The 23,227-nt window shown below is 45.4% G+C and overlaps 1 pseudogene; it reads right to left on the reverse strand.

The window, feature by feature from the left end:
* Positions 1–17,122, reverse strand: part of LOC148142237 (uncharacterized) — a 43,119-nt pseudogene extending 25,997 nt beyond the window's left edge.
* Between the last annotated feature and the right edge of the window lie 6,105 nt (positions 17,123–23,227).

Here is a 23,227-nt window from a genome sequence, read left to right on the forward strand (position 1 = left end):
GACCTGGCTAGTGATGCCCTCATCCCATGAATGATTTTTTTTAAGAATGTGTGTGACCTCATCACCAAGACCATGATAGCTGTGCTGGTTTGACCACATTCTTGGTCAGGTGATGGCTGTATTGTCTTAGAACCTCTTGCCCGCTGGCCCAGTCACTGGCTGCCCAGTGCTCTGCAGCAACGACAGCTGCAGGTGGCTTATGAAGACAGTGAACATTGACCCTGATAAGTGGGAGGCAGTGCTGATGGCTGGGACCTATGGAGGCTACCTGGTTGAAGGGGTATTGGAAGAAGAGAGCAGAAGTAAAAAACTCACCTGGTCAACAAGGGCTGGAAGAAAACAGAAGTGTACTCTCTCAGGCCCCTGTCTTCCTCAGCAGCCAATGCAGTAGAGACTACCATGGCAGAGTGGTGTTCTATCAGTACCATGGCACAGTGTTGTATCAGTTAGAAGGCTGCTGTTAAGAACTTAATACTTCCTAAATGAGGATAAGAAACTTACAAGGTTTCAGGGAGAGAGGGGGAATGGGGGATGCTACTCACAGCTGCCATTTCAAAGAATCAGTACAGACACGATGGGTTGAATGGCCTCCTTATGTGCTGTACATTTCTGTGGTTCTATTGAATGCATGCCAAGGTGGCATGGTGGTTTAGTGGTTGGCACTGCTGCCTCAGAGTTCCAGGGTCCTGGGTTTGATTCCAGCCTCAGGTGACTGGGCGTGTGTGTGAAGTCTGCACATTCTCCCTGTGTCTGCGTGGGTTTCCTCCGGGTGCTCCGGTTTCCTCCCACAGTCCAAAGATGTGCAGGTCAGGTGGATTGGCCATGGGAAATGCAGGGTTACAGGGATGGGGTGGATCCAGGTGAGATGCTCTTTGGAGGGTCAGTATAGACTCAGTGGGTCAAATGGCCTGCTTCCACACTATAGGGATTTGATGATCCTATGTTATTCACCTCAGTTACTCCCTGTAGTACTGAGATCCACATTCACAGCACACAGGTAATGTACGCAGTTATTAGGCAGTGAGAAGGAACTCAGTAATCTCCCTGTATCCTGCTGAATGCTTGCTCTGTTGACAAATGAGGACATCAGCTCCTTTCGTCTGCTGACGCGCCCAATGTTTGCTGTAAATTTCGGTGGAATGATCCAGAACAAACTGGAACACAGTTCTGAAATTACAAGCAATTTTGCTGTCACTGTTTCACACAGAGCAATTCTGTTGATGAGTGTCAGGCCCCTTGCCTGCTCTCTGTCATTATTTATGCCCTCACTGACATTTATCTTCTTACACCTCAAGTAGCACTTGTTGATCGTCAGCAGAATCAGCAGTGCAATCAGGAAATATTTAAACTGTGCAGCGATTGCAAGAGCCTCAGTGACAGGCTGGGTGACAGGAAGTCATAGACGGAGATAGACTGAGATCAATCTCAGCCAAGTCGTGCTCAGCAACAAGCCTGCCTGCCGTGAAATCTGCTGCCAGTTAGCAGCAACTCACAGCAGATAATAGCATGGGTGTTGAACTGTGCAATTTACAAAGAAACTATTCTTGTCAGTTTCCATCCTTCATGCAAGTCAAGACAATAGACGTCAGCAAGCCACTCACTGTGGGGCCCCCTGTATCCAATCCAGTTCCACCCAGATTGTACTTTTAGAAGCCCCATCATATTTCCATAAGAAAGATTTGGAAATCATTAATTCACAGGTCGGCACAACATCAAGGGCTGGAGGGCCTGTACTGCGCTGCATTGTTCGATGTTCTGTCTAAACATTCAGAAATGGTACAAATACTCAAGGAGAGAGGTGTGCAGATAAAATCAGAGCACTAGAGAGCCCTCAACCCACTGTGACTGTGCCAGGACTGTCTCAAGCTTCCTGAATCTAAATGCTCCACCCCCACACTCCCATCACGACAGGCTGTCGAGATTTTCTCTTTGCCTTCTTATAGCTCATTGGAAAACTGAATAGACTCTTCAGTTCTTGATTGATGAGTTTCCATAGCCTGTCATCAGTCTTCTGCCAGCACGTTGAATGCATTTATAACTATAAAACTTCTTCTTTGAGTTTGTGAGCATTTTGCCAGGTTTGATTTCTGAGACCTAGGGACAAACTTGGAAGGTTGTCAATTTGACAATAATTAAAAAAAGCTGTTGGGCTACAATTAGAAACAACAACAGAATTTGATGAAGTGTCACCAGACTCTAAACATTAACTCTGCTTTCTCCACAGATGCTACCAGACCTGCTGAGTTTTGCCAGCAATTTCTGCTTTTGTTTCAAATCTCCAAAATCTGCAGTTCTTTGTTGTATTTTAGAGTACCGATAGAGTTGGTTTGAAGACATTTCCTAAAGATGTTCCAATGTTAAAATGTCTATGAAAACTGCTCTCTGTAATTTGATTTCCTAATTTTAAAAAAAAATTCATTCACAGGGTGTGGGCATCAGTGGCCAGCATTTATTAAGCGAAAGTGAAGACTGCAGATGCTGGAGATTAGACTAGCTCCCAGCCCTGTTGAGTTTTCACCATCTCCCCAGACCTCCCCATCACTGATGATGAACAATCAGTCCTCAGCAAAGGCCTTATCTTCAACCCCTTCTGCTCCCGGATCAACGAATTCAACACATTTTGTGACATCGAACGCTTCTTCAGCAGCCTCTGCGTCCGAGCTTACTTTTTCATCAAGATTCCCACCCACCTTCCAAGGACCCCTTCATCCACCCCCAACACACCCCATCCACCCGGATACCCTGTGCTGGTCTGTTACCTGCCCTCGATATCTTTATTTCCAGCTGCCGCCGGGACATTAACAGCCTCAACCTGTCCACCCCCCCTTCCCCACTCCAACCTCTCGCCCTCACAACATGCAGTCCTCCACTCCCTCTGCTCCAATCCCAACTTCACCATCAAACCAGCAGACAAGGGGGGTGCAGTGGTAGTTTGATGCACTGACCTCTACACCGCTGAAGCCAAACGCCAACTCAAAGACACCTCCTCCTACCGCCCCCCTTCGACCATGACCCCACCCCCCATCACCAAACCATCATTTCCCAGACCATACACAGCCTCATCACCTCAGGAAATCTCCCACCCACAGCTTCCAACCTCATAGTCTAGGAACCCCGCACCGCCCGATTCTACCTCCTTCCCAAGATCCACAAGCCTGACCACCCTGGCCGACCCATTGTCTCAGCCTGCTCCTGCCCCACCGAACTCATCTCCACTTACCTTGATACTGTCCTAATACCCCCCACCCCCACCCCCAGTCCAGGAACTCCCCACATACATTCGAGACACGCCCTCCACCTCCTCCAAGACTTCCGTTTCCCCAACCCCCAACGCCTCATTTTCACCATGGATATCCAGTCCCTATACACCTTCATCCGCCATGACTAGGGCCTCCAAACCCTCCATTTCTCCCTCTCCCAATGTCCCCAACAGTACCCTTCCACCGACACTCTCATTCGTTTGGCTGATCTGATCCTCACCCTCAACGATTTCACCTTCCAATCCTCCCACTTCCTCCAGACCAAAGGGGTAGCCATGGGCACCCGTATGAGCCCCAGCTATGCCTGTCTCTTTGTTGGCTACATAGAACAGTCCATCTTCTGTAGTTACACCGGCATCACTCCCCACATCTTCCTCCGCTACATTGATGACTGCATTGGCGCCACCTTGTGCTCCTGCGAGGAGGTTGAACAGTTCATCAACGCCACCAAAACATTCCACCCCGACCTTAACTTCACCTGGACTATCTCTGACACCTCCCTTCCCTTCCTGGACCTCGCCATCTCCATCCATGAGGACCGACTCAACACTGACATTTTTTACAAACCCAGCAACTCCCACAGCTACCTGGATTACACCTCCTCCCATCCTATTTTCTGCAACAATGCTATCCCATATTCCCAATTCCTCTGCCTTCGCCGCATCTGCTCCCAGGAGGGCCAGTTCCACCACAGAACACACCAGATGGCCTCCTTCTTTAAGCACCGAAATTTTCCCTTCCACGCAGTTAAAGATGCCCTCCAACACATCTCATCCACGTCCTGCACCTCTGCCCTCAAACCCCACCCCTCCAACTGCCACAAGGACAGAACCTCCCTGGTCCTCACCCACCAATGTCTGCATAAATCGCATGTTCCGCTGACATTTCCGCCACCGACAAATGGACCCCACACCACTCTCAAGGCCAGTATTTATTGTCTATCCCTAATTGCCCAGAGGGTAGTTAAGAGTCAACCACATTGCTATATGTCTGGAGTCACATGTCGGCCAGACCAGGTACGGATGGCAAATTCCTTCCCGAAAAGGACATTAGTGAACCAGAGGGATTTCTTCCCCCCCAACAATCAGCAATGGTTTCATGGCCATCATTAAACTCCAAATTCCAGATATTTATTGAATTAAAATTCCATCCACCATGACAGGATTTGAACCCAGGTTCTCAGAACATTACCTGAGTCTCTGCAGTAACAGACTAGTGATAATACCACTAGGCCATCACACTGCCATAAATATTTAAGTTTTAACATTCTACAATTATATTTTTCACAATAGGATGATTAATCTTCTCTAAATTTCAGAAAATACATGAAGCTCAGAGAAAAGATCAATATCTGATGAAGACTTATATGTTATTATGGTTTGGAAACTTGGAGTATAACATGGACAGAACCATGCTTAGTTTGATTTCATAGAATCATAAAATCCCTACAGTGTGGAAGCAGGCTATTCAGCCCTTTGAGTTCACTGACTCTCCAAAGGGCATCCACCCAGAACAACCCTCCCGCCCTATCCTTGTAACCCTCCATTTCCCATAGCTAATAACTTTAACCTGCTATTCCCTGGACACTATGGGAAATTTTGCATGGCCAATCCATGTAACCTGAACATTTTTGGACTGTGGGAGGAAACCAGAGCACCCGGAGAAACCCAATGCAGACACAGGGAGAGTGTGGGCTGAAAATATGTTGCTGGAAAAGCGCAGTAGGTCAGGCAGAATCCAAGGAGCAGGAGAATCAACGTTTCCGGCACGAGCCCTTCTTCAGAAAACTCGCTCCCACAGGGAGAATGTGCAAACTCCACACAGACAGTCGGCTGAGGCAGGTATTGAACCCGGATCCCTGGCGCTGTGAGGCAGCAGTGCTAACCGCCCTACTGCCTATGTATTTCTAAATCATGTTGGTTAAGAAGAGGAGATTGTTTTAGTTTCATGCTAGGTCAGTTGTGTGAATGATAATGGTTTATCTGGAGTTTATTTACATACATTGAGATACATACTTCTAATAACAAACCTTGAGATGAGAAACACAATGCTTTGGAGAACAAGGGTAGAAGAGGGGCAAGTAAAATTGAACTATTGCCTAGCAGCAAGGCATCCTATGATGCAGGGAGACAGGGATGGAAAGAGGTGCTTTTCGAGAAACATAACCAACCAGAAGGTCAGTGAGTGTGCAAGGTTCTTTTATATAGTGAAGCAGTCTCTAAAACAGTCTGGCAGAAGGAATTAAGTCCTGAGTGGCTTTGAAGTTGCTAAAACAAAATCCCCAGGAATATGTAAGTATTGAAGTTAGCCTATAAGGTTATTGAATGTATTTGTCATCCCCAAACCCATGAGCTCTCATTTGCTTACAACTTTGTGTGTGGGACATGATCATATAATTCTAAAATACACCACATTCACTGGCTCCCTCTTCCCTATTCTGCTCTTAACATCCTCAAAAGCTCTAACAGATTTGTCAAACATGATTTTCCTTTTATAAAGCTATTATGAACCTGTCCAATCTCACCATTATTTTCAAGGATGCCCAGGTATCACTTCTCTTATACTAGGTTCTAGCATTTTACCTCCTACTGATTTCGGGATATCAGGCCTGTGGATCCCTCTCTCCTTTTCTCTCGTCTTCCTTTCCTAAGTAATGCAGTAACATTTGCCATCTTGCGTTTGGGGGAATCATTCCAGAACCAACAATATTTTAGAAAAGGCTCATTAACATATCCATTAATATTAAAGATATTTCTTTCAACATTCTGGGATGTAGTCTAAGCATTGAAAAATTTTAAGCCCATTAATTTCTTAGTGCTAATTTGTTTTAGTGATACAATTTCTTTCAGTTTCTTATTCTCACTATCCCGTAGATCTTTTGTAGAATCATAGAATCCCTACAATGTAGAAACAGGCCATTCAACCCATCAAGTCCACACCAACCCTCTGAAGGGCTGCCCACCCAGAACCACCCCATCCTTGTAGCCCTGCATGTCCCATGGCCAAACCACCTAACATGCACATCTTTGGACTGTTGGAAGAAACCAGAGCATCTGGTGGAAACCCATGCTGACACAAGGAGAATATGCAAACTCCACACAGACATTCACCTGGGGCTGAAATCAAACTCAAGTCCCTGGCTCTGTGACGCAACAGTGCTAACCACTGAGTCACCGTGCTACAGTATTCCTGGGAGTTTTTAAAAAATATATACTTCTCCATGAAGACAGACACAAACTAGTTATTTAGTTTCCCTGCCGTTTCTTTATTTCCTTTAATCAATTTTCCAATCTCTGTCTACAGTTTGTCCACATTTGTCATTGCTGATTCTTTCCTTTTTTAGAACCCATAGAAGCTTTTACAGTCCATGTTTATGTTTCACACTAATTTACTTTCATATTCTGTATTTTCTTTATCAGGTTCCTGGTCCACTTTTGTTGAATTCTGAAATGCTCCCCATTCCCAGGCTACAATTTCTTGACAACCTTATAAGCTTCCTTTGATCTAATGCAATCTTTAATTTCCTTTTGCCATGGTTGAATCACATTTCTGCTTGGGTTTGAATGCCTCAAAGGAATGTAAAATTTATTCTAAGTCATATATTCACTGCTTGTCTACCATCATACCATTCCCTGCCGCTTCCCAGTCTTTGTTGTTTCCTTTGTTTAGATTAAATGACATCATTTTTGAACCTGATGTCACATTCCACATACTATGATCAGTCTTCTCTAGAGATGCCTTTGCAATTGGATTATTAATTAGCCCTTTCTGATTACAAATGACTAAACTTCAAATAATCTATTCTGTAGTCTGATCCTTAATCTAAGTGTTCCAGAAAGCCATTTTACATATTCCAGGAATTCATCCCCAAGAGCATTAGTGCTATTTACGTTTAACCAGTCTATATGTAGATTGAAGTCATGTAGATTGAGGGGCATGGATAGGGTGAATAGTCATTTTTTCCTGGATTGGGAGAATCCAGAACTAGAGGGGATAGGTTTAGGATGGGAGAGGAAAGATTTAAAAGGGAACTAAGGGGCAACATTTTCACACAGAGGGTGGTATGTGTATGGAATGAGCTGCCAATGGAAGTGGTGAAGGCTGGTACAACTACAACATTTAAGAGGCATCTGGATGGGGTATGAATAGGAAGGGTTTAGAGGGATGTGGGCCAAGTGCTGGCAAATGGGACTAGATTAGGTTAGGATATCTGGTTGGTATGGACAAGTCGAAACCAAAGGGTCTGCTTCCGTGCTGTACATTTTTATGACGCTAAGACTCTATGATTACTTACGCTACATGCAATTGTCTGCATTAATCCATGCTTGACGTTATAACTGGTGTTTAGTGACCTTCATCCTGTGGGATTTGGTTCGCTCAGCTGGTTGGATGGTTAGTTTGCAATGCTGAATGATGCCAACAGCAAGGCTTCAATTCCTGCACCTTGAAGATCCTAGCTTCTCAACCCCTTCCCGGCCCTCCTTGCCAGAGGTGTGGTGACCCTCAGGTTAATCCTTCAATGAGAGAGAGAAAGGGGCTATGGTGACTTGATTTGGTTAGTGACCTATAAACAAGTCCTACCATTGATTGTTTCTGGTTGATGTTTCTTAGCTCCATCCAAGCTGATGGTATATCTTGAATTGCTGATCAAAGATCTTCTCACACTAATCTCATCCTTTAAAGCAACACTACTCCATCTCTGCCTTTTTGCTTCACCTTTCCAAAACTCAAATACCTTTGAATATTAGAATCTCAGTCTTGGTCAGCCTGCAGCCACATCTCTGAATGGCAATTTGATCACACCTGTTTATTTCTATCTATGCCAACAATTCATCCATCTTGCTGCATTCAGAAGGATTGCCTTTAATTCTGTCTTTTTATTATTTTTACAACAACTCACCTTATCTATTGATGTGCTCCCTTCCCACCACACGCTGGTTAGCATTTCCCTTATTGCTATTGTGCTGTCTTGCCTTTTCCTCACTGTTTTATTAGAGTCATACAGCATGGAAACAGATCCTTCGGTCAAACCAATCCATGCCGACCACAATCCCAAACTAAACTAGTCCCACCAGCCTCTGCTTGGCCCATATTCCTCTAAGCATTTCTTATTCATGAACTTATCAAAATGTCTCTTAAACATTGTAACTGTACCCACACCAACCACTCTCTGTGTAAAAAAAAATGCCCCCTATGTCTTCTATAAATCTTTCTCCTCTCTCACCCCAAGACTATGCCCCTAGTCTTGAAATCCCCCATCCTAGGGAAAAGACACCTGTCATTTACCTTATCTGTACCCCTCAGGATTTTATAAACCTCGATAAGGTCCCGCTCAACCTCCTACGCTCCAGTGAAAAAAGTCCCAGCCCATCCAGTCTCTCCTTATAACTCAAACCCTCCACTCTTAGTAGCATCCAGGTAAATCATTTCTGAATTCTCTCCAGCTTTAATAATACCTTTCCTATAATAATATCCTTCCCTAATAACATCCTTCCTTAATCAGATCTTCTCTCACTCATCCCTTGCACACAGTAATTTTTCAAAAGGCTTTTCTCCTGCTATATTATTTGGCTTGATAGTACAAAGAAGTAAAAAGATGGAGAATAAAAGGATGAGATTTAGAAAGAGGAGGTCAGAGAGAGAGAGAGACTGGGCGGAAAAAGGGCTTGAGTGATGGTGAGATTTGTGACAGAATTAGACCGAGAGGTCCAGTGAGGCCCATCTCGACATCAGGACCATCCCTGCTTGTGTTATACTTTAGACGAGTGGTGGGGCAAGTTTCTTACCAGACAGCGGCAGGTTGCCAATGAAGAGGGATTACAGCTTGTTAAACACCTTGTTAACAGCATCATTAATATTCAGTTTCCCATTTCACCAAATGTGTCAAACAAGCTAGGCATTGAGAAATATTGACATAGAAAACAGAGCAGGGAACGGGTACCATTTGCTCCAAAAGGGCTCCATGTTGGATACAGAATGGAAACATCTCAGGGCCACGCTCCATAGGCACCAGCCACACATTGACATTGATGAATCAGTATCTCTAAACTCTCATTGCACATCTCTGATATACTTACAGGATACTGCTGGAACTTAGTGCTGCCCATGGTAACTCCTATTGTAATACTGCAGCAAGGACACTGTGCGCTCAGGGAGGCACATCCAACTCAGGGAGACACACCCAGCTCAGGGAGACACACCCAGCTCAGGGAGACACACCCCAGCTCAGGGAGACACACCCCAGCTCAGGAAGACACACCCAGCTCAGGGACACACCCCAGCTCAGGGAGACACACCCCAGCTCAGGGAGACATACACCCAGCTCAGGGAGACACACCCCAGCTCAGGGGGAGACACACCCAGCTCAGGGGGAGACACACCCAGCTCAGGGGGAGACACACACCCAGCTCAGGGAGACATACACCCAGCTCAGGGGGAGACACACCCCCAGCTCAGGGGGAGACACACCCCCAGCTCAGGGGGAGACATACCCAGCTCAGGGGGACACACACCCAGCTCAGGGGGACAGCCCCAGCTCAGGGGGATACACACACCCAGCTCAGGGGGATACACACACCCAGCTCAGGGAGAGACACACACCCAGCTCAGGGAGAGACACACACCCAGCTCAGGGGGACATACACCCAGCTCAGGGAGACACACCCCCAGCTCAGGGGGAGAACACCCCCAGCTCAGGGGGAGACATACCCCCAGCTCAGGGGGAGACATACCCCCAGCTCAGGGGGAGACACACCCAGCTCAGGGGGGGACACACCCAGCTCAGGGGGACAGCCCCAGCTCAGGGGGATACGCACACCCAGCTCAGGGGGATACGCACACCCAGCTCAGGGGGATACGCACACCCAGCTCAGGGGGGTACGCACACCCAGCTCAGGGGGATACGCACACCCAGCTCAGGGGGATACGCACACCCAGCTCAGGGGGATACGCACACCCTGCTCAGGGGGATACGCACACCCAGCTCAGGGGGATACGCACACCCAGCTCAGGGGGACACACCCAGCTCAGATACACACACCCAGCTCAAGCACTCACACTCCCAGCTCAGGGGGAGACACCCCCAGCTCTGGGGGAGACACACCCAGCTCAGAGAGACACCCCCAGCTCAGGGGCATACACTCAGCTCAGGGACTCACACCCAGCTCAGAGGGACTCACACCCAGCTCAGAGGGACTCACACCCAGCTCAGAGGGAGGCACACCCAGCTCAGGGGGACGCACACCCAGCTCAGGGGGACGCACACCCAGCTCAGGGGGACGCACACCCAGCTCAGGGGGACGCACACCCAGCTCAGGGAGACACACACCCAGCTCAGGGAGACACACACCCAGCTCAGGGAGACACACACCCAGCTCAGGGAGATACACACCCAGCTCAGGGGGATACACACCCAGCTCAGGGAGACACACACCCAGCTCAGGGAGACACACACCCAGCTCAGGGAGACACACTCCCAGCTCAGGGAGACACACTCCCAGCTCAGGGAGACACACTCCCAGCTCAGGGAGACACACTCCCAGCTCAAGGAGACACACACCCAGCTCAAGGAGACACACCCCCAGCTCAGGGAGACACACCCCCAGCTCAGGGAGACACCCCCAGCTCAGAGACACACAGCCAGCTCAGGGAGAAACACCCCAGCTCAGGGAGACACACCCAGCTCAGGGAGAGACACACCCAGCTCAGGGAGAGACACACCCAGCTCAGGGAGAGACACACCCAGCTCAGGGAGAGACACCCCCCAGCTCAGGGACACACCCCCAGCTCAGGGAGACACACACCCAGCTCAGGGAGACACACACTCCGCTCAGGGGGATACACACCCAGCTCAGGGACACACAGCAGCTCAGAGACACACCCAGCTCAGGGAGACACACACCCAGCTAAGGGGGACACACCCCCCAGCTCAGGGAGACACACCCCCAGCTCAGGGAGACACACCCCCAGCTCAGGGAGACACACCCCCAGCTCAGGGAGACACACCCAGCTCAGGGAGACACCCCCAGCTCAGAGACACACCCCCAGCTCAGGGAGACACACCCCCAGCTCAGGGAGACACATCCAGCTAGGGAGACACACACCCAGCTCAGAGAGACACATACTCAGCTCAGGGAGACACATACTCAGCTCAGGGAGACACACCCAGTTCAGGGAGACACATACTCAGCTCAGGGAGACACATACTCAGCTCAGGGAGACACACCCAGTTCAGGGAGACACACCCAGCTCAGGGAGACACACCCAGCTCCGGCACACACACCCCAGCTCAGGGAGACACACCTCAGCTCAGGGAGACACACCCAGCTCAGGGAGACACACCTCAGCTCAGGGAGACACACCCAGCTCAGAGACACACCCAGCTCAGGGAGACACACCCAGCTCAGGGAGACACACACCTCAGCTCAGGGAGACACACCCAGCTCAGGGAGACACACACCTCAGCTCAGGGAGACACACACCTCAGCTCAGGGAGACACACACCCCCAGCTCAGGGAGACACACACCTCAGCTCAGGGAGACACACCCCCAGCTCAGGGAGACACACCCAGCTCAGAGACACACACCTCAGCTCAGAGAGACACATCCAGCTCAGGGAGACACATCCAGCTCAGGGAGACACACATCAGCTCAGGGAGACACACCCAGCTCAGGGAGACACACCTCAGCTCAGGGAGACACACCCAGCTCAGGGAGACACACACCTCAGCTCAGGGAGACACACCTCAGCTCAGGGAGACACAACCCCAGCTCAGGGAGACACACCCAGCTCAGAGACACACACCTCAGCTCAGAGAGACACATCCAGCTCAGGGAGACACATCCAGCTCAGGGAGACACACCCAGCTCAGAGACACACACCTCAGCTCAGAGAGACACATCCAGCTAGGGAGACACACACCCAGCTCAGGGAGACACATACTCAGCTCAGGGAGACACATACTCAGCTCAGAGACACACACCCAGCTCAGGAAGAAACTGGGCTGTATCCCTGGGATCTTCACACTCTCATAGCCCTCACTCACTTGGAGCCTACCCCAATGTTCACAGCATCCCTGCCTTGCCTTGTTTTCAGTTTTTGCCCATTGTCCCCTCAGCCAGAAGGATCTGGCTCATAATCCTGCTCTCTTGTCATGCTGGATAGGTCAGTCACAAAGCTGGAAGTCTTGTCCTGGATGTTAGCAGGGTCAATGGTGATACTATTCACTGTAGGAGTCCTGGCTTATTAGGTCAGGGCAGCCTCCTATACCAGTCTGGGGCATAGACCCCATTAGACAGTCACTTGGGCTGGTCAGTCAGGATCCTCTCCACATGAAGGCTGAGGAGGTGAACATCTAAAAGCCCACTACCCTTCTGGACTCTCGCTTCCCATCTGGGGGCTGCTTTCCTCCTGGAGTGAAAGAGAGGCAGGCGTTACAGAAGATGAAAGTAAATGGCACTACAGTAACTCTTGGTGAAGGTGGAGAGAGGTGTCCCGAGTGAGTGAGTGGGTAGTGCAGAGGGGGCATCCTGCAGCCGCCTGACTGCTCTCACTTGGGAGGGTGCAGCTGGCATGGCCTCAACTGCTGATCCTGGGGGAAGGGGAAGTCCCGGATTTTCATCACCCCCATTCCAGTAAGACTTACAGGATCCTGCCCGTAGAGCAGGGCATCCATTCCCCCCATCAGCTGGATCTGAGGCAAATGTCAGGAAGCATACAGGGCAGCTTTGGTCAGACAGTGTCCGTCCAGGAGCACAACGGGCTTTGAAAGGTGACACGAGTTTGGGAAATGCTGGTCTTTAGGGAGACATCTGCTGAGTGATGAGCTGTTCTGGGAATGTGCGTGTGGTAAGATGGGGCAAGACATGAGGGATACCAGAGGGGCAGGGCAGGTAGCTAATGGGGCGGGTTTGGTAAGACATTGCAGGAAATCTCACTGAGGCTTGCAGTAAAATTCCCTCCTAAAAACCTGCTGCATCTTGCACTTAGCAAAAACAAGTAAGATTCAGCCCAAAGCGAATGATGGGAAAAAAGGAAAGATGAAGAGAAGCAGCACCAGCTTTTACTGTAGTTTGGGGCAGCCTGACCAATCCCTCAATATATACCTCACATTGACGGGCTCCCAACCCCCTTGCGATAAATATAATGAGTCCATGGCTGCTTCTCATCTCAGCTTGTGAAAATTCACTTGTCTCCCTCACTTTCCCCCAGCAACTTTGAGCTGGCAATGTGTTACTCTTTCCTGGTACACTTTTCAAATTAAAGCTGACTTATTAGAAGTTAAGAATCAATTTCATGCTCCTTGCTCTTGATAAATCGCTGATGCTGTTGTTTGTGTTTCTATCGGTGCAGGGCAGCTGGTAATCTGAAAGGAATCAGTTTTACCATCACTCTGATATATCACCCTTCCAACAGAGAGCTGGGATAGGACTGTACCTCAGTCCTGAGGCTGTGTGTGTGACATTATCATCTCTGTATCCCGAGGTGAGTGACTGTAACTAAATCTCACAGAGTTGGCCAAATCTCTCCGCAGTGCAGAGATGTGATTGCCTCTCTGTCTGAGACTCTCTCTCCAGTGAGCAACTGGCGGCTTTAGGAAATGATTGAGTCAGGAAGGAGTTGGTTTTCTCTGGGAGCACAGCGTGATGTGAAATGATGTGATAGCAATCATTGCTGATTGAGAACCAGTGAACAGAGTTAACAACTCCTCATTCACTTCATCAGGGGCTCATTGGGAACTTTTAGGAGCTTCGCATCACTAGCTATTGCTGTTCCCAGAACAAGTGGCTTTTCATTTGAGATCAACAGGTAGAGAGAAAAATAAACATAAGAGCAGTTTCAAAGGTATTTGAAAGTGGAGTGTAACTGAGGGATATAGACAAGCTGACAGAGTAGCTAAGAATCTGCTGGTGTATAACACAGAGAAAGGTGAAGTTATCCATTTTGGTTGGGAAAATAGAAAAGTAGAATCCTTTCTCTAAAATGTGACAGACTTTTAAATGTTGGCATGCACAACAATGTGGCCATCCTTACTCATGAATCATTTAAAAATTAACAGTAAATACAGGAAGCAATTGGGAAGCATATGATCTGTTCTGAAGCAGGGTGAGGGAACCCAAAACATTAACTCTGATTTCTCTCCACATTTGCTGCCAGACCTGCTGAGTTTAAGCAGCACATCCTGTTCTTATTTCTGATTTCCAGCATCCATCGTTCTTTCCTTTGTTTTGGGGAAGTATATAAAGTTAGGCTTTATTACAGGAGAATTGATAGGGCCTGGGTGATGCAGTGGTAGTGTCTCTATCTCTGAATCTGGAGGTCTAGGTTCAAGTCCCATTTGTTCCAGTGGCATTTTAAAGATGTCTGAACAGGTTGATTAAGAATATCTACCAGCAAGGAAATGCTTCTGTAACTGTACTTGACATTTAGAGGAACCCATCAGGAGGAGTGTATACAGGTTACTATATGGTCTCCAACCTAAGGAAGAACATCATATCTCAAAAGTCGACAGGAAAATTAAACAGAAGACCAATCTCAAAGACATCGACTGTAACTGAAGGATGTAGACAGGATTACTATGTAAGGAAGAAGATTGTTGCCTAAAAACAGTTTGACAACTAACAAAGAACATGCTGGAAATACTTAGCAACATCGAGAAAGGGGAACAAAGTTAACTTTTCATGTCAACACCTTCAGCCTTTTTGTGTCTCTGATTTTATTTGAGATTTCTAGCATCTGTCCTATTCTGGCTTTGTATTGTGGGTGTAACTAAGTTTCACTCAGTGAGATACTTGGAGGTAATGAGAGGGGAAAGAATTGAGCTAAATTCTCTCGCAAACCTACCCTTTCCTGCCACCTCTGCAATTAAATACTGGGCAAGAAGGTCCACTGGCAACTTTCCCAACCGATCAGCAGTTAAGTGGTTACTTAATGGCTGGTTAAGGGCCTCAATCCATCCATCTTCCCAGTGAGGAGAAAGCTAGCTAGTTTCCCAAGTGTGAGACCAGAATGGCCTGCTGGAGGGGGGGTGGGGTGGGGAGGGGGGAAGTCTCCAACTGTCTCAGTCTGGGGGCAACTGGAGGCAAAGACAACAGGCAAAGGGATGGTCTCTGAAAACCATTCTCATGCCCTTGTCCTTGACACGGCACACAACCCCCCACCTCAAGGGAACAAGAAAATAAACGTATCTTCTCACTGCTGGATCCCCAAGGCGTGGACCTTGAATGGCAAGTTTTATTAATAAAAGTACTGGTTCTCAGGGGATGTGAGAGTTGTTGGCTAGTCATTACCCATCTCCAATACCCCTTGAATCAAGTGGCTTGCTGGTGCCATTTCAGAAGAATCTCATTGCCATGGGCCTGGAGATACATGTAGGCCAGGCCAGGTAAGCGTGGCAGATTTCCTTCTGTAAAAGAGATTAATGAACCAGCTAGGTTTTTATGACAATCATCAATGACCACAACATGACTAGATTTTAATACCAGATTTTCAAAGATTTAAATTTCGCCATCTCCCAGGATGGGATTTTAACTCATGTCCTTAGAGCATTAGTCTGGAACCTCATGGATCACAAGCCCAATGATATTACTGCATAGTAGCTCAGTGGTTAGCACCGCTGCCCCAAGTACCAGGGACCTGGGTTTGATTCCATCCGTGGGCGACAGTCTGTGTGGAGTTTGCTCATTCTTCTTGTGTCTGTGTAGGTGCTCCAGTTTCGTCCCACAGTCCTAGGATGTGCAGGTTGGGTGGATTCGCCATGCTAAATTGCCCACCGTGTCCAGGGATGTGCAGGCTAGGTGGATTAACCTTGGGAAATGCAGGGTTACAGGGATGGAGGCATGAGTTTGGGTGGGATGCTCTTTGGAGAGTCAGTGTGGACTTGAAGGGCTGAATGCTTCCACACTGTGGGGATTCTATGATACAGAACCATCTGCCTGTGGTCCATTATCTGTCAGAATCTGATGACCCTGAGACTGAGTTACCTGCCCATGATCAGCTAGTCAGCTCATAAGAAGTGGATTGGCAGGCAATTGGGTGAGTTCTTGGTGGCTGCAGTGTATTAGTCACCACCTAACACACACGTCCCAACACATCGGGAGAAAAGAGGAAGTCTTGGTCATTGTCTGTGTCCATCATAAGCAGTTGAACACCTGACTTAATACCTCCTTAGCTGGATCGATGTGGTATTTTAGATACAGGGCAATCCCCGTATCCACGGAATCGTTTTCCGCGGTTTCAGTTACCTGTGGTTTACCACAGCCCGAACATATTATAGGGAGCCTCCAGGGACCAGGGGGCTGCCGGGACGGTAAATTCCCCATTGAAATGAATAGGTTGGAGATCCAATATGGCGGCGACTCAGCAAGTCTGAGTCTACAGTGCTCCTCCCAAGATCTAGACAAAGTGGGCCACCCTCCCCCACCACACTCACCAAATCAACTAAAAATAGTTTTTATTTAATGTATTTAGTGGTTTCGTACTAAATTTATGCAGTTCAGTCTCCTGTAAAAATGACTAGGGGGAAAAGAGCCCGCAGTTCTCAGCAGGCAGGAGCCCCTCCCCCACCCTCCCGAGCTGCAGCAGAGGCATCCGCAGCCGTCCCGGGGGACTTACATACGGTGGCGAGCCTTGTGGAAATAATCTCCAAACTCGAGGCAAAGATCGATGCTTTCATAGAAGAGTCCCGAAGTCGGTGAAATTCACTCTCAGCCGCGCTACAAAAGCACAGCCGCGACAGCGAAGAAATCGAATGCCAAGTCGGAAGGGTGGAGCTAAAGGCTGCGATCTCCAAGGCCGTTGCAGAATCAGCCGTGGATCGGGTCCGGACCCTCGAGCAGCAAGTCCGGACCTTCGAGAACCACATTGACGACCTCGAGAATCAAGGTCATCGAAAAATATTCGTTTGCTGGGCCTTCCCAAACGGGAAGAAAAAGGCAGCCAGCTTACAAGGTTCCTTGAACAGTGGCTTCTGCAGTTATTGAATCTTGAGGCTGGGTCAGGCCAGGTAAGGGTAGAATGGGCCTATAAGGTTGCAATATGCGGGCCCAGCTCAAACCAGCGGCCCCGTCCGGTCCAGTTCCGATTGCAGAGCTATAAGGTGAGGCAGATGCTCTTGGAAGCCTCCAGAAATCTTGGGAAAGATCCACAAGCCATGACTTATAAAGGATCCAAGATGATGTTATTTCAGGACTTTTCCCCAGCTTTGGTTCGAAAGAGGAAGGCGTTTGATGAAGCAAAGAAGTGTTTAAGGGATTTAAACATTCAATACTCTTGCGCGACGCAGCTATACTACACTTTAGCCATGAAGGGTCCGTGTTTAACTTCGGATCACCGGAGAAGGCCAAGGAACTTTTGGACTATCATAGACAAATTATAAGAGTTAATTCATGTTGTTTTGCCCTACCCTTTTTTTTCCTTTCATTATCTTATTGTTTAATATTATCTCTGGGGGGTGGGAAGAAAGACTTATTTATTCATCCTTTACTTAGGATTTCCTTTCCCCCCTTTTTTTATATATATATATATATATATATATATATAGGCCAGGGGGTCTAGTTAATGTAGATGGGGGGAAGGTGGCTACCTTATCTTATTTTATCTTTGTTCTTGCGAGCAGGGTTGTTTTCCCCTGTAATTTTGTACTAATATATTTTACTATTATTTGCTGAGACTGTAATTTTATAGTCATATATGTTCATATATAATATTAACATTACCAAATATTGGTGTTGGTGTGGGTGGGGGAATAGGGTACTCACTATTAGTTCTAGTTCAGTAGTATACTTGAATTTTCTTTATCCTAGCATGGGGTGCCTGGGTCAAGGGTGGAGCACTAGTTGGGAGAGGTTATGATGGGTTATTTTGGAAAGGAAGTGATGACCTTGGGAATAAGGGGGAAGATTTCCATTTAAATACGTTTTATACTTTTTTTTTACTATTTACCATTTTTACTATAGTTTATTTTATTATATTGATCTGAATGTACTAAAGAGCTTTTATTTTTGTAAATTTTATATGCTCTATACTCGGGATGTTTTGGATAAATACGGGTTTTGTTGTGATCTGATGTTAACACATTCTGAGCATGTATATCACTGCTCAATTTATGTGTTATCCGTTGGGTTTTTTTTTCTCTTGAATAATGTAAGAATTTTAATGATACACTCTGGTTAGTTGTAAGTTAGATGAGTAGTTAGTTGAGTTTTGTCTTTTTTTTCTCTCAGTATTTTTTTTCTTGTTTCATAGATTTTGGTTATCATTTATTTAAGATTTATTTGTATATCAATGTTTATACTTGGGTCTTTTTTTTAGTTTTCTTTTGTAAACTTGTGGAAAAAAAAAGAAACAAATGGGTTCACTCCTATCCGCGGTTTCAGGCTTCCCCGGTAGGTATTGGAACATATCGCCCGTGGGTACGAGAGGAGAGTAGTGTAATTTCCAATCAAGCTGTTTAGGATCAGGTGACAGTTGAACCCAGGCTTCCTTATACTCTGTATTCTACAGGCTTTCTGATGTGAAGCTCCTTTAGGGGAGAACATTGATTGTGCAAATACCCTGGTGTTTGGAAGAATGAGAGGTGACAGAGAGTGTGACAGTGTGGCAGGTGAGAGGCTGTTTCTCCTGAATGGACACTCCTGACTGAGGGTTCATCATTGCATGATAAAGGGTTGGCCATTGAAATGAGGAGAAATTTGTTCACTATTGTAAACCTTTAGAATTCTCTACCTCAGAGAACTGTGGATGCTTGCTTAAGTGGAACTGAGATCAGCTGAGCTTCTACTGAATGGCACAGCAGCCTCATAGGCTAAACAGCCCACTCCTGCTCCTATTTCATATGTTCTTAAAAGGTTTTCTGAGAATTCCATTTATTATTCAGCTTGACAGGTTAACAAATATTGATGCAGTGAATGAAATGAAAATTAGTTCCTTGAAAATGGTCTCAGTCCCAATGCAGGATTCTTTTACTGCTGTCAACATCTGGGCTATCAAAAATAAAACAGCCAAAATTAAATAAATCCCTGAGGAGTCCAGAGGCACTGTGACTTTCATTGCGTAATGATTGATATTGGCAGTTCACACTAAAACAGGGACAATTTCCCACATGTTCAGTCCTCTGTGAAATATTCTGATCATGTTTGTTAGGATTTTAACAACTCCGCTGCAGTTTGGGTGGAGACTTAGCCAGGATTTCCAGAGAAGAAGTGAAGGGCACAGGGAAAAATGGGATGAGTTCAGAAATGCCCCATTTTGTGTGTCACTTGGTTTAAATGTGAACTTGGTTTAAAACCCTGAAAATGAAATATCCACAAATAAACAAGGCAGTTACTTATGACATTTTTAGAAGGTCAATATTAAATAGGTCAGCAAGGGGGAGTTATTAAAAATTTAATTTTCAATAACAATTGCGATGATGCTGTCACTTTGAAAAGGTTATTGTGTCCTGGAATTTTTTGAAGCGAGGTTGCAAAGGCAGAGGTGCTGAAGAGTCGAGGGAGCTGGGTTATTTTAAAATAGTTTGACAATGGAATGGAAGTGGCCAGTTCTCCCAGTTCAGGTTATAGATTTTTTTTAGCTGTAGCTGTCACAAGATGTTTTGAGTATCAGAAGGATTGCATGTTTTAGTAAATGATTCCTAATTGACTTTCTTGGAAATCTCCCTGGATCCTGCTCCCTCCTGCCTGTAAGAATTTGCATCTGTATCTACCTTTTTGCCAAGGGGTGTGTAAATGGGATGTTATTATATTGGAACAGTTAATTAGTTACGTTACTGTATTGGATCGGTTACGTTTTCCAATAATTAAGCTATTCTAAATTCCACTTTCTTTTGTTCGTGTTTAAACTGTAGTGTTTAAATAGTATTTTGCTTAAAGCTGAGTGGTTTGTCCAATCGCATCACATCTGGAACATGGAACTTCATATCTGCCTTTAAAATAAGAAAAAGTTAGTGCCAAACAACATGGACTCTTCACCATGTTGAATATCCTGCCTCTCATAGATGTCTCTTGTAAGACAGTGAAAAACAAAATCCAACTGACCATGAATTTATCCATCCGTCAAGGGGGTTGGTTAGCCTGGATGGCTGGTTTGTGACACCATATGATACCATTGGCGTGGGTTCAATTCCTGCATTGCCTGATGTCACCATGAAGGACTTCACTTCTCAACCTCTCCCCTTGTCTGAAGCATGGAGATCCTCAGGTTAATTCCCCATCAGCCATCTCTCTTTAATGAGACAGCAGCCATCTCTCTTTAATGAGAGAGATGGTCTTGTAGCTTTACTTTTACTGTTTTACATCCATCATTTCTATAAGAATTAATATTCAATCTTCAGTTAACAAGTAAACTCTAAATCTTCATACGATGAGGTTTAAACTTTCCATTTGTCAAGTCTCATCAATGAATGAATTGTTGCAAAAGAATTGTAGCTGATATTTCTAGACAACTTCTGTGAGGTGAAAAGAAAATCTAAATCCAGATCCCGGAAGGAATTAATTAAAGGTAGGAAAGAGTAATAAAAAGCATCCCAAAGAGGCTTTATAGTCAATGACATACTTTTGAAAGAACATCACTATTACAATGGAGGATGTTACAATGGATAAATGTTACTATGAGAGATTTAATCAGCTGTAATTCTAATTTATTTAAAACCTTAATTTGGCCATTATAAATTTCAGTTAGTGAGGTAATTGCATAAATGTTCTTTTTAAAATACATTTTAAATTATTTGATTCAGCAACAAAGAGTTTACAGATAAATTAGAGGTAAACTTTCTTCATTCATAGAGGGGGTAAAAACCAGGGGTCGTAGATTTAAGGGAGGAGGATAAGGGGAGAGTTCAGGAGGAATATTTTCACAAGGAGGGTGGTGAGAGGCTGGACCTCACTGCCTGAAAAGGTAGGTGACTCAGAAACTCTCATAACATTCAGGCAGTATTTAGATAATTTCTTGGCCTCCACATTTATGAGTCAAAAAAAACTAAAGGATGAGATTATTGTAATCACATCTTTGTTGACTGGCATGGACATCATGGGCCAAATACATTCCTTCTGTGCTGTAAACGTCTTTGAGTCAGTGAAGTAAATGTCCACATAGAAAATTTCAACTTTAAATGTTTACATCACGTTTTTTTGAAAAATGGTAGCTCGAATTAAAATTTGTGGACAGGAAATTAGTGCATTCGTAAAACAGTCACTGACCTATCTGAATGTAGGTTATATTATAACAGTTATATTAAAATGTTCTTTCTAATTACCTTTCTCACTAACCTTCTGATGTCTGACGTGTGCCCTCTGATATTTGAATTTTTCACTTGGCATTGCCTGAATTAATTTGGTCACTTCCCTTCACAGTACTGACAGCTGCAAACCGATCAATTCAAAGCTTCTCAACATCCCAGGGAACATAAAGAAATACCGACAAAAAACTCATTTACGTGCTGAACAATTCTTTGTTTCTTTACTGTAACCATTATTGTTCATTTTGTCTATTATTCAGTGATAGCTTTGTAATTTAAAGTCTCCTTCCCTGTACCATATCCCAAAACTTCCTTTCTGTTCTTCCTCCCCATTCCCACTTTCAACCCATTAAATTTCAACTTTCCTTTAGCACTAAAAAAAGTCACTCAACTTGTTATGTTCATTTTTTTGCTTTCTCTGCAGAAGCTGTCAGATCTGCTGAATCTTTCCAGCACTTTTTTTATTGTTTCAGATTTCCCACATCCACAGTACTGTGCTTCTATTTTAGTATTTAGTTAGGTTCCTGCTACAGGAGATTAAATGGGTAAGTGGACTGGAGAAGGAAACTAAAAGAAACAATCTATAACAGGGACATTGCAAACTAGTGTGCAAGAAGCAAGAGAGATAGACTGAGTGGTTCGTTCCCTGGACTCACTCCTTATCTTTGGGCTCTGAGAAGATATCAGGAGGGGTTAGTGAAGTGAACTCCTCTCAATGGGAAAGGTGGTGCCACTGTTTTCTCAGACTGGCAGCAGAGAAGCAAAGGAGGGGAACAGAAATTGATAAACATTAAACAAATTGCTGGATTAGCATTGGCTGTTTATCCCTGCACTATGTCTCACTCTCTACCTCTCAATTCTGCTTCTTTCCTCTGTTTCTTCAGAGAAAGGCAGTGGACCTAACACACTTAAAATGAACCCTTCGTCTCGAGTTAAAATAGAGACCATGCTGATGTGTATGACATATAATATTAAATATTAGACATATTTAATTACAACTGATCAATAATAGGTATTTGGCATACAACAATTAGCAAAGAAAAGAAAACATCTCATCAACATATATCAAAGATTCCTCAATACAGATACCTATTTAAAAAGACTGATAATGTATTCAATAAACATCTCCTTATTAGCACATCAGTGAATTGCTTTTTAACGTAACTTAAAGATGCATTTAATTAAAATGATAAGAGGATACAATCAACATAATTCATGTCACTTTGTTGGAAACTAGTTCATACCATGCCAGGCAAAGATTATTAAAATTCTGTACAGCTCATTAACAGTGAATTAAAATAACTAGACAAAGAGAAAATGCCTCCCTCACTGCACCACATGTAACAAACACAGTTCTTAAAATATGTCTCTCTTCCCAACACTGTTGCTCTGCTTGTTTCACAACCTCATTTCTATTTCCTACCCTATATGTACATATCTGGGAAGAGAGTACGAGGCAAATGGAGACAAGATTTAGGAACACTGAGGCATTTAGGAACACTTTGATGATCTCAGGGATGGTGGTCCCATAATTCTGGACATTGGAGGCTGAATCTGGGATCATTTTGTTGAGAAGTTGTTATGATGTGTGATGGGAGGAATGCACTAATAATCAAGTCCCACTACTCTACCAGTCACACCATGATGTAAACTATTTGATTCAATGACCAATTATTTCTTTTTTGTACTACTTTAATGAGCTCAAAATAATCTGCTTATTATGAAGAAAACCTA

The sequence above is a fragment of the Chiloscyllium plagiosum genome, unplaced genomic scaffold (assembly GCF_037043375.1).
Source record: "Chiloscyllium plagiosum isolate Xiang-an unplaced genomic scaffold, Cpla_swu_hap1 HiC_scaffold_29, whole genome shotgun sequence".
Classification (NCBI taxonomy): domain Eukaryota; kingdom Metazoa; phylum Chordata; class Chondrichthyes; order Orectolobiformes; family Hemiscylliidae; genus Chiloscyllium; species Chiloscyllium plagiosum.